Source organism: Mauremys mutica, chromosome 1 (genome assembly GCF_020497125.1).
Source record: "Mauremys mutica isolate MM-2020 ecotype Southern chromosome 1, ASM2049712v1, whole genome shotgun sequence".
Classification (NCBI taxonomy): domain Eukaryota; kingdom Metazoa; phylum Chordata; order Testudines; family Geoemydidae; genus Mauremys; species Mauremys mutica.
In genome coordinates, this window is record NC_059072.1 from 58504779 (window position 1) to 58517516 (window position 12738).

Sequence of the window (12738 nt, forward strand, 5' to 3'; positions counted from 1 at the left end):
CATTGCATCTCTCAGGCTTTGGCCTGAGTGTGGTTGAGTTTTGGAAAGTATGTGTTGCAATCGGTGGAGAAATAAGTTTCTGGTGTTTATACTTGAAAGAGAGCAAGCCACCACTTAGGATGAGAGAGAACCCAAGTGGAGACCTAGTCATATGTTAATACAGAAGGGTGTCCTAATTTAAAAATCGTTCACTGGAATATTATATGAAATAAAGAGGGAGAAGTTAACCACAGGTGTACAACCTGTGGAACTGTTTTTCTCCTGCCCTTTATATTACAAGAAGTAAAGATCTGGGCATTCTTAATTCAGAGGAGTATTTTTTAAGACTGTTCTGAGTTACCTCTGGATCCAGGAGAAGCTAGCAATACTTGATGGGGAACACCATCTTCAATCTAATGAGTGGACTTTGGAGTGCCACTTGTTTGTAGCCTCACACAGCATCACCTGGTAGCAAGACTGAAGCTTCCGATTTTTTTGGTTATACTTGAAAGATGCAGAAGGTGCAGAATGCATATCATCCTTGAATGGGTATAAAATTTCACCTGAGAGAGCTCATGGCAGAAAACAGCCAAGAATTAGACATGCAGCTATAGGAATTGAGATGGATATATGAAAGTAATGCAGGTGAGGAGCGAAGAAGTGGTACAGACAACTCAAGATTTGCAGACACCTGCTGAACAAAAGGACCTGCAGGGTGGACAGCCATAAGTGGAGAGTGATCCATGAAAGAACATGACCATGAGGACAAAGCCCCGGAAAAGAGGAGCAAGTGGCAGTGAAGATGAGTTGACTAACAGTTTGCTACACTGGGCACGATGAAGAGAAACAGGCAAAAGATGGGATGGCAGCAAATAAAAGAAGGGATACAGTCCTGGCAGAAGTGAGGAAGAGATGATGTTGGTAAGCAGGGACCAGAGCCCAAATTAAAATGAGGATGATGTACAGAGGCTGTGAGAGAGAACACCAGGAAGAGACAGGTCTCTGACTGGGAGTTCCATACTCAGAAGAATCAACAGGCCTGTCACCAGACAAGATACAGAGAACTGAGATCCAGAGAACAGAAGAGTGTGCTCTCTGCCAGGAGCAAGGATATGAGATGTGAACAAGAGGCTGAAAAGGATCCTGATGGAAGAGGGGGAAAATCTACTTATTGTGCTGCATGTTGGGACAAATAACATTGCTAGATTCCCACTGGAATGATCAAGAATGACTGTACTAATGACACTTGATAAAAAAATAATGCATTAATTAAATTTGTGACTGAACTTCTTGGGAGAGAATTGTATGTCCCCTGCTCTGTTTTACCCGCATTCTGCCATATATTTCATGTTATAGCATGATGACCCAGCACATGTTCGTTTTAAGAACACTGTCACTGCAGATTTCACAAAAAACACAAAGAAGGTATCAATGTGAGATTTCTAAAGATAGCTACAGTACTCACCCCAAAGTTTAAGAATCTGAAGTGCCTTCCAAAATCTGAGAGGGATGAGATGTGGAGCATGCTTTCAGAAGTCTTAAAAGAGCAACACTCCGATGCGGAAACTACAGAAACTGAACCACCAAAAAAGAAAATCAACCTTCTGCAGGTGGCATCTGACTCAGATAATGAAAATGAACATGCATCAGTCCACACTGCTCTGGATTGTTATCAAACATAACCAGTCATCAGCATGGACGCATGTCCTCTGGAATGGTGGTTGAAGCATGAAGGGCTGTATGAATCTTTAGCGCATCTGCATAAATATCTTGCGACACTGGCTACAACAGTGCCATGAAAATGCCTGTTCTCACTTTCAGGTAATATTGTAAACAAGAAGCTGGCAGCATTATCTCCTGCAAATGAAAAGAAACTTGGTTGTCTGAGCAATTGGCTGAACAAGAAGTAGGACTGAGTGGACTTGAAGGCTCTAAATTTTAGATTTTGGCAGGGTTTTGGTTTTTTACATAATTCTACATTTGTAAGTTCAATGTTCATGATAAAAATTGCACTACAGTACTTGTATTAGGTGAATTGAAAAATACTATTTCTTTTGTTTTTTACAGTGCAAATACTTGTAATAAAAATAAATATAAAGTGAGTACGGTACACTTTGTACTCTATAATTGAAATTAATATATTAGAAAATGTAGAAAACATCCAAAAATATTTAAATAAATGGTATTCTATTATTGTTTAACAGTGCAACTAATCACGTGATTAATCATGATTAATTTTTTTAATCTCTTGACATCCCTAATATATATACACATATACATTTGCAGGAATTACCTATAATTATTAAGAGGCTAAATTTTTTACTGAATTTTCAGCTCAGTTGAGATGAATCTTATGAGCTAAGATCATCTTGTAAGTTATTAATCTGCCATGGAAAAGCATACAACTTGTATTTGTATTGACACCTACCAATATATTAAGTTTATTATTGGGAGCTGTATCTAAAGGAGTTAGGTGCAAATCTCACTGGGAATTGTGTGCTTTGAAAATCTCATTCAAAGTCCCTGTCCAAAGAACTTTGGATTCTGATAAAAATTGATCCTGTATTTTCTGTGCACCAAAGGTTGCACTTGCTTGTCAGGAAACGTTTAAGATTGGGACCTAAATGAGACTGAAAACATGAGACGTGTCAGTAGAGCATGACTGGGGTTACTGAGGGAAAGTAGGGAAGCGGGAAGAGAGACTCAATGAAAAAGGAAAAATTTTATTTACAAAGCGAGTCAAGACTGAAGCTTCCGATTTTTTTGGTTAGTTTGTTCTAAATCTTGTTTGACATCTTTGTTTTGTCACAGGTGGCTGGCGTTGGTAGGCTGTTCCATTCTCCTGGCCAGAGAAACTTAAGGTGGTGACTTTTTTTTCAAGTTAAAAAATAAAACAACTGAAATCCTGTCCCCCTCCCCCAAAGCACATACAGAAAGGAATTTGGTTTGGGTAGCAGGGACAGTGAAATAATGGTGGAAAATAGCTTGCGGAGGTGGAGTGGGGTTGATTGGGTGGAACCAAAAGGAGTCTGAGACAAAGCCCTAAACAGCTGCTCACAGGGCTAAGCAAGTTCCTTCAGGTTACGGCATAGTTCTCAGTTCAGGATGGAGCTGTCTAACTCTGCTATGTCTATGAAAGGGGTAATAAACAACTCTGAATGGATGTTACACTGACTTTTGTAATCAGAACTAGTCAACATTTTGCAAGGTTTAAAAAACAGCCAACCAAATACTTTTGGAACATAATAGACCACGGCTATATTTCTGTCCTTCCTCTCTTCACCGGTTATTAGAGTGTATGGTGACTCATAATTCCCAAGTAGCAGCTGTAGTAAGACAATGCCATTCAACAGGTTGTTGTTTTTACATTTTGTGCAGCTCTCAGACTTTGATGGGTGCTTTAATAAACCGAAAACCAAATAAACGAGGAAAGATAGAGCAGCTGTCCTTTAGGCATGGTGCCTCAATACCACTTAGCTGTTTAATATGACAAATAGTGTTATCAAAAAGAATCTCCTCTCAGTTGCTCCACTCTGGAGCAGTCCTATCAGGGGTAATTTGCTGAAGACATGAGCTGTGGCATGATTCAAAGAATCTTGCCAGTCACCACAGAGAGCGACTTTGGGTGCACATGTGTATCATGTTCAGGGGGTATGCGTGTTTCCTGTTTCTGTAAGTAGCATTAACTATGCTGGAAGTCCTGAGGGATATACCAGTCCCATCCACTATGCACAGCACTGATGTATAATATGCTTTCCCATAGAACTGGTGGATAATTTATTAGTTGCTTGTTTCTGACCACCTCCCCATGACACTGATGAAGTCCTCCAGGCTTGGGAGGCAGCAGGTTGGCTTATGCCAGATATAGTTTTCTGAGAAGAATCTTTGCTTAGAGCAGTGATGACCATGACTGGGACTGAGAGTGTTGCCATCTCCAGGTCCCCACTCGGCTTATCACATAGATGTGTGATGGCTTCTGAGTTACTGCTTGATTACCTATGCCTCTTTTCAAGGCAGGTCTTTCTTGGCTCTTAGATCCTGGTTGGAGGGTTGGATGCCATCTCTGTCTCTGAGCCAAAGTCAACCTTGTTTTCCTTCTCCTTTCCTTCACTTGCCACATCATGCCCCTCTCCTAATGTGGTAGAATGTTGTGCTGCAGCCAGTGGCTGGTGAAGCCCATAGTCTATACGTGCCATTCCTCAGAACCTCCAGATTCTGATCCTCATCATCTTGGCTCCCTGCACTTCCCCTGCTGCTCTCTGGCTCTGCCCCATCTCTCAAGCCCTGTATGTACTGGTTGCTCACTATGGCTCTCACCAGCTGTTTGATTGTCTGTTTCAGCCCACTAACTCTCATCCAAGTCTCAGTTTCTTAAATATGTTTCCATTTGGGGAAAGCATAGGGAGTTTGTTTTTTAGTGAAAAGAAACAAGAGAAAGGTTCCTCAAGTTGCACAGATCCCACAGAGATGGTTATGGTATAAGAATCTTGATAGGTAAGTCCACTAAAATGGGAGTAGCATTTAAAAGCTGTGCTGGATAGTGTTTTTAGTTCAGTCTAGAAGTGTTCATTCAAAACAGATACTTTTAATCATAGTTTAAATGTTGATGGTTTAGAAATATTGAAATGTGATATTAAACTTCTTGTGAACCTTCCAAGTTCTGGGTTAGTGCTGACATCTGCTGTTTACTATTGCTACATACATCAGACAATGCAGGGAATAGCTGCTTCTTGCTTTTCTTTCACTTTTCCAGCCTATGAAAATAGCATGATTTAGTGTCTTACAAGGCAAAATTAGTTGAGAAATATCTTTCACTAGATAGAGTAGGTCTTAAGATGGTCAGTAAAGATGTCCAAGAAACACTACTCCTTTTGCCTATCAAACATTAAGACACTAAATGAAAAGAAGAAAGCATCTCTGAGAAATTCAGCAAAAACAGATATTTACATTTTTTAAAAAGTTTGTTTTAATGTTTTTAAATTCATCTAGTGCTTGCGAAAGGGGCAATGGAGCGAGGGGGCGTGGTCTCCTGCCCTGACGGACATAGAGAGAGCCATGACCGCCCCGGGTGGGCAGAACCAGGATACCCGCAGCCAGCCCGCCAGAAGCAGAGGGGTGGGACAGGAACTGGAACTATAAAAGGCTGGCCTTCAAGCTCAGTTGGGGCAGAGCAGCTAGAGGAGCAGGATGTCTCTCCCCTGCTGCTGAAGCCGGGACTTGACGGCGGCTGCTCCATGCCAAAGACCCGGAAGGACTGCTGGAACTGCCAGACACCAGGGACACTGAGGAGCTGTTGGTGCTGCCACTTGCCGTTGATCTGAGTGAGACCAACGACAGCCCTGAACCCAGGTACCCCCAGATTGGGAGTGAAGGAAGGAACCCAGGAAAACCGAATAGGGTTTGGCTGTGTGACTGATTGCAAGCTGGCCAGTGTGTTGCGGTCGGATTTCTCCACTGACCCAGTGGTGGACTACTCTGCCACTGTTAGGGCCCTGGGCTGGGACGCAGTAAAGTGGGAGGGCCTGCGTCCCACTACCCCCTGCCATCCACCATCGGGGTGGCAGCCTCACCACTTTGTGGTCAGGAGGCCTGCATCAGTCTGGCCCCCTCTAAACTATGGCACCAGATGGTTTGCTGACTCTCTCACCAGAGAGCTAATCTCCCCTAGACTGCACTGTTGCTCTGCCTGACAGCAGGGAAGAGCCCCATACCGGAACTGATTGCTGTCCCGCCCTGATTGAGGGCCCAGGCGAATAGACTCTCTACTGCTCTACCTAACTGACTATAGGTCAGAGACTCTACTGGATTACTGCCCCATCCTGATTGCCCCTGAACCGAAGCACTCCGGAAGTGTTGTAGTGAGGGGGCTTGGGTTCCCGCCCTGACAGATAGGGAGAGAGCTGTGACTGCCTTACAGGCAACAATGACAGGTCTAGAAAATGGAGGTATCTGTGTACAGAGCACATCTTTTTGCAGCAGAGACCAATGTTTTGTTCTGTGTTTGTACAGCAGCTAGCATAATAGGGTCTTGGTCCATGACTGGGGGCTTCTAGGTGCTATCATGATACAAATAAATAATATCTTATGAGCAGCAGATACCCAAGTTTCCTTACACACATTATTTATATGAATATGGTACCAAGGAACCCCAGTCAGGGACTAGAACCCCATTATACTATGGTCTGTATACACATACAACAGAGATGGCTCCAGCCCCAAGGCGCTTACAAATTAAGTATAAGACAAGAGACAACAGACAGGCAAGGGAGTACATGGAAACAGTGAGACAATGTTAGCCAGCATGATAGGCAGTGGTCTCTGCACACTAGCTCCAATGTGCCTCGACTCTGGTCTCAGAGGCACCACCGAGAGTTGAGGGGATAATTCAATCTTCAGGGTCATTCAGCTCTTGGCCTCTGCTGAGATTACAGGTAAGAGTTTTAGTCAGTGACAAATGCGGTGCTGGCTGTGGGTTTTTTTGGTGTAGACACTGCCCACTAGGAAGTGGACTGAGACCATTATCTTATTTCACATAGGTTACTCAACTGTCATGTGGTAATAATGCCTGGTCATGTGGCCTGGACTCATACTAGCAACCGAGAGGTGAAAGGCTCGTTGTCACTTTGGCAGTGCATTGAATTTTCCAGTTCTTGCCTGCCTCCACTCTAACCTCACCCCCAACATTTGTTTAGAAAAATATTTTGGCTGAGAGATGCAAAAAATTTTCTTGAAAGGATTTAGCTATAATTAGAGGAGTCATTAAACTGTGTAGCAGGAGAGGTGTAAAGGAATTCCCAACATTTTTCTATTGGGATGGAAGCTGGGATCACTTTAGGTTTCCAGTCCCAAAGCCAAATGAAAATAATTCTTATGTAAACTTAATGGCTAGGTTTATTGGTGAAATTGTGACGTATTATTGCTTACAGGGCCTGAGCATTAATCAGATAGAGCTTTTCATTTTTGCATTCTGCTGGGACCTGCTGCCAGTATTACCAAATGCAAGTATTCAAAATTGCTTTCGTGAACACAACACCTCATGAATCAGGCCACAAAAAATCACGATGTCTTTAAAATTTTGTGTTGGATTCCTTTTAGTTGCCTTCTGGTGTTGTAGTCCGGAGTTCCCATTTTCAAGCTTATCTCCATAGCCATGAGGGCTAAAAATTTACTTTTATTTAAACGGAAGCTTGATATTCACACCTAACCATGACTTCAGGAGCCGAGGCTTTAAGAAAAGCACCAAATACCATAACACTCTCAATTAAATCTTGAGAGTTGGCAACAGTCTCCTGTCCCATGGAAGTCAATGGTAAAATTTCGGCATGGGGATCTGTACTGGCAGACGGGGCGGCTCTACAAATTTGGCCGCCCCAAGCAGTCATGCCCGGGAGGCGCCCCCGAGCTGCGGGAGCAGCGGACCTCCCGCGGGCATGACTGCGGAGGGTCCGCTGGTCGCGCGGCTCGGCTGGACCTCCCGCAGCTGCGGACGGTTCGCTGGTCCGGTTGCTCCGGTTGAGCTGCCGCAGGCATGCCTGCGGGAGGTCCAGCCGAGCCGCGGGACCAGCGAACCGTCCGCAGTCATGCCTGCGGGAGGTCCACTGGAGCCGCCGGCCGAGCGTCCCCTCCGCAGTCATGCCTGCGGCAGGTCCGCTGCTCCTGGGGCTCCGGTGGACCTCCTGCAGGCATGACTGCGGCAGGTCCGCCGGCCCAGCCTGCCGCCCCCCCGGGAAAGGGCCGCCCCAGGCGGGTGCTTGCCCCGCTGGGCTCTGGAGCCGGCCCTGCTGGCAGATTTGATTGCAGGAGCAGGGCATATCATTATAGCAAGGTTTAAATCACCGATTCAGGGTAAAAAATCACTAATCTTAGAAAAAGCTGTTGACTTTTTAAAAAATACTTTGCATTACAATAGTGGTATTTGCATTGCAATTCCGAATACAGTGTGACTGTTAATGATAATATGAAACAAAGCCCATAATTAGTATAATGCTTAGTATATTTAACTCTTTACCATTTTAATTACTTTCACAAATGCAGTCAATATCCACCCAAAAACAACTTTGCTATTCTCATGTTATTCAATTATTAATAGTGCATTATATGAAAAAATTTAAAGCTCACTACAGATGACAGATATTTGAAAGAAGAACTATGCAAATAAATTAGCAAAGCCTAACAGTATTTTGTTTTTTGAGAATAACAAGGCTGGATCTTGGAATTATGGTTTCAATGTGTGTTACTAATCTATATTCAGTGATAGAGCTATGAACTGCCCCTGTGAGTGATCATGAATAGTCATTGGCCCAGGGAAAGAATTAAAATGTCTCTATGGTTAGGTCTCACCTAGAATATGGGAGACCCAAGTTCAAATCCTTGCTCTAAAGGTTATTTAATTATACAAAGAACAGCTTCAGCAGGAGAGACTGAGAGTGACTTGTATTAGAATATCCCAAATCTCTGTGGTTAGAGCACTCTCCTGAAATGTGGGTGACCCAAGTTCAAATCCCTTTTCCACATCCCAGGACTGGGGAGTGAATCTTGGTTTTCCACATCCTAGGTGAGTACCCCTCGCCACTGGGTTAAAAGTTACAAAGAAGCTGCCATCACCTGCTGCTCTTGTTTTGTGAATGTAGCCCATTCCAAATGCCCAAAACCATGTTTTGGATCAAACATGTTTTATTTGACCTGAAATAGATATTTTAGATTTGCTGCAACTTTTTGCAGTTTTTGCATTTGGAACTAAACGAATGGGACAAGCACTTTCCTGAGTCAGGGCCATAATGCTTTTTAATGTCATCTTATCCTGCTTTGTGTGTGCACCACTGCATGAGCAGAGATAGTTTGGGGATTTGCCAGTGTACACTCTACTGATCTAGCCATGTGCATTCTTGAATCCTTAGCTTGTGCCAGGGCCGCCCAGAGGGGGGGGCAAAGGGGACAATTTGGGGCCCCCAAGAGAGCAGCGGAGGCTCCCGCTTCCGCCCCTCTCCTGGAGCCTTTGCGCATCAAGCGCCGAGTCTCCGCCGAGGCCCCTGAGCCCCGCCCCGCTCAGAGCCGCGTGGGCAGGGGGCGGGGCTGGGAGCTCCGGGCTGAGCCCCGCCCCCTCACCACGCGGCTCTGAGTGGGACGGAGCTCAGGCCCCGCCGGCCGCACGCTGGGGCTGTTCCGGCGAGGCGCTGAGACTCTGGGCGAGGAGGGAGCCGGGGGTAAGAGGCTGGGGCCGGGGCCGGGGCCGGGGCGGGGGGGAAGCGGGACCCACCGCCGAAGCGCAGCCTGGTCTTCAGCGGCGGGGGGCCCTTCCGTTCCAGGACCCGCCGCCGAAGTGCCCCGAAGACCCGCGGCGGGGGCCCCCCCCCCGCCGAATTACCGCTGAAGACCGGGCTGCGCTTTGGCGGCGGGTCCCGCTTCGGCGGTAATTCGGCGGCGGGGGGCTCCCGCCGCGGGTCTTCGGGGCACTTCGGTGGCGGGTCCCGGAACGGAAGGGCCCCCCGCCGCCGAAGACCCCGGGCCCCCGGAATCCTCTGGGCGGCCCTGGCTTGTGCATATGTATGTGTGCACACGCATGTGAAAACACGATACAAAATAGGCATGTAGTCCTGGAGTGAAAATCAGGACTTGAATTTTGGGATTGTGCCATCCCAGCAGTCTTGGTTTGCTCTGCTCTTGTGAGAAGACAGGTTCCAGAATCCAAATCTCTGAATGGAGCAGAACATGAGAACTGTGGATACTATAATGTGACTGTTGCACCTGAGAAGGCCCTGCAAAATCTTCATTAAAAGATAGTTACTGCTGGGAGGGTCTTGAAATTTACTTCAGCTAATACCCCGTCAAATATTTTTAAATCTATGTATCTTGCACTTTTTAAAATAAAAAGATTCGGCACACCCATATTAGAAATGAAACTGAAGCTTTCACATACCGAGTGTAGGAGGACAGGGAATCACGGAAGATTTTGTTACGGCCTAGCTTAGACAGCTCCGCTTTCTCAGCGCCCGGTTATTGTAGGGCACGGCATGCTAGTTTCAGCCTGCCATAACCGGTTGGGACCGCTACATGGAAAGCCCCTAGGCTGTTGGCCAAGGGGGCGGCCCCGGGAGGTGGAAAGTCCCTATTGCATTATGCATGAGCTGATTTGTTGTTGTTTATATAAATATGAGCATGATTTGTGCTTGCTTTTGGACTCCGTACCAGGCCGAGCTCCGGGGCGCTGGGTTCCCCTCCTCCGTGACAGCAACGCTTGGGGTCCCTGTTGCGGGTGTGTCACTTTACTTTCATTAAAGCCAATAACTCTCAGTGTGTGTGGGCCTCGTTCTTGCAGAGCACCTTGGGAGGGCCTACGGCCTCCGTAGAACCTAACACCGAGGAAATATCACACAGAAGAGGTGCCATGATAAGACGTAAAGGTGCTCCAGCATGTGAAAGGCAAGAACCCAGTAACTCATCACAATACTGATCTGGGTGGGGCTATCTGGGGAAGCCAGTGCAAAAGATGGGTTGGCTCTCCTAGGTGAATATGTGTATCCTGTATCATCTGGCTGAAGTTGGAAAGGTAGTTTGAGTGGATTTCTTCTGAGTTTGTGCTTTTAGAACTAAAGTCAGCCCTGAAGAATGGGACGTGAAAGACCTGTAGTTGAGTTTGTTTTGCTTCCTGTGGGTAGGGAACCTGCATATTGGCTTCCATGTGGCCTCTTGAGTAGAAAGGTCCTGGGTCAGTTAAGGCTTTCAGAGTCAGAATCAATGCCTTAGTGCCTGCAGACCAAAAAGCCGCTAAGGCAGATCCTGGAGCACTTTTAATCACTTCCATGCTTCTTAATGGGTGGTAGGATTCTTTGGTTTCTTAACTGTAACATTAATGGATAAAGCCCGTAATGTTACTATCCATCTTGACTGTAGAATGGTATCTCCCAGGAGCCACTTAGAGAACAAACTGTGAATTGGTCACAGTTCCTCTCTTCTCCCTATGCTCTGAGCAGGGAGTGAATTACTTCACTCCTTTTCAGGGAGAAGCTTACTTCCTGGTGTGCACTGAGCCAGCCACCCTAGTTGGCAAAGAGGGGGAGGCAGAAGTAAGATTCATCCCATTCTCTGCTCACTTCAGACCCACTTGCTTGTAGAGGAGAGCATTGGGTGAGCAGTCCCTGCTCTCCTCACGCACCGCTAGAGTCCCAGTCTGAGCAGGTTTCTCACTCTCTGGGCCATTGAGTAAGTGCTCTGACCATGAGGACATTTGTTTTTTCTGGTATTTCTCTTATTTTTTACCAATTTTGACATCAAGTTAACAAAGATTTGTGTCTGAGAATTATAATAGCTCTACATTTACCCATCTGCCTTCCCTGCAAAGGTAGGGGGAGAGATTTACATCCTGTTATGCTTTCCACTTAAATAATAAAGGTTCTAGAGGCAGCTCCCTGACCATGCCCAAGCAGAGGTGGAATACATCCCTTGCTAGCAGTGGTTGAATAGAAAGTATAGTTTAGTGATAGAGCACTGGACTAGGACTCAGGAGATTAGAGACTAATCCAGGCTCTACCATTGACCTGCTCTGTGATCTTGGTCAAGTCACTTTGCCTCTGTTTCTCTCCTACTTTTGGTCTTTTTTTCTATTTGGATTGTAAGATCTTTAGGCCAAGACTGTCTCTTGCTGTGTGTTTGTACCCTGCCTAACACAGTGCGTTCCAGACCTCATTTGGTGCTACTGTAACAAATGATGGTAGAGGATAGCTTCCATAGAAATGTTATATGGGTGTTATCTCCAGTGATGCTGTGGAATCAGGGATGCAGGAATGGGCTTTCATTCTATTCCATTGTAATAAGACACCTGAGAACACGAATTGCAGGTCACTTTTTGTTTCATGTTTGCTCTGCTTTAGTGCTTGGTAGTGGGTTTTAGAACCTATTCTGAATAAATCAAACAAAAGGCAAAGGACCTGAGAGCTACATACTGTGTTTTCTGCCTCTGGTTTATGGCCTGTATGATAGCTCAGTGGCTTGAGCATGGGCTGTTAAACCCACGGTTATGAGTTCAATTCTTGAGGGGGCCATTTAGGGAGCTAGGGCAAAAATCTGTCTGGGTATTGGCCCTGCTTTGAGCAAGGGGTTGGACTAGATGACCTCCTGAGGTACCTTCTAACCCTGGTATTCTAGGAACTGCATAGGGTAGATAATGATTTACAGACATGCAATATACAAAAAACCTATTATGCAAGTTGCCTAGCGTCATAGCATTTTAAAAAGGGACTCTAAGAATATTGTATCAATATAAGAGACAGAATATGCTTAAGGATGGTACTGTGGTTTGGTAGTAATCATTTGGCGATAGTTTGTATTGGACATAATATTCATGATGGCTGTTTTGTGCTTTCATGCTATGCTATATTTATGGAATTTTCCATTGTGCTTTAAATATGCAGGTCACATATGCAGTTAGATTTCCAGCAGTGGTAGTATAGGTAAAAGCGCTGCAAATGTGTGCCATAATTGTGCTCTCTCTAAATAGAGCACAAACTCATGCATTTTCACAGCAGTCATCTCAGATGTGTTATACATTCTGTTTTATACATGCCAATCCATTAGCACAAATAAAACATAGTGGGTTGTTTTTCAAAATGAAGTGTTGCTATGAGGAATAAACAGTGATATACTTTGTTTTAATTACAAGAAAAATGTTGACTAGCTAATGCACTCCCTTCTTTTAATCTAAGATAAAGAACTTGTGGAAGATCAATGCTCATTTCAAAGGAGGTCTGAAGCACCAGCAATTGG

General features: G+C 45.3%; 1 long non-coding RNA gene across 2 annotated transcripts in view; it reads left to right on the forward strand.

Annotated features, from left to right (window-relative positions):
- The window catches only part of LOC123378596, an 81580-nt gene extending 74264 nt beyond the window's left edge, over positions 1–7316 (forward strand). For both annotated transcript variants that reach the window (XR_006582664.1, XR_006582666.1), the window contains exons 7-8: positions 2791–2840; positions 4969–7316. This is a non-coding gene — a long non-coding RNA (uncharacterized LOC123378596). The remainder of the gene's footprint in view (positions 1–2790; positions 2841–4968) is intronic.
- Positions 7317–12738: the final 5422 nt, after the last annotated feature.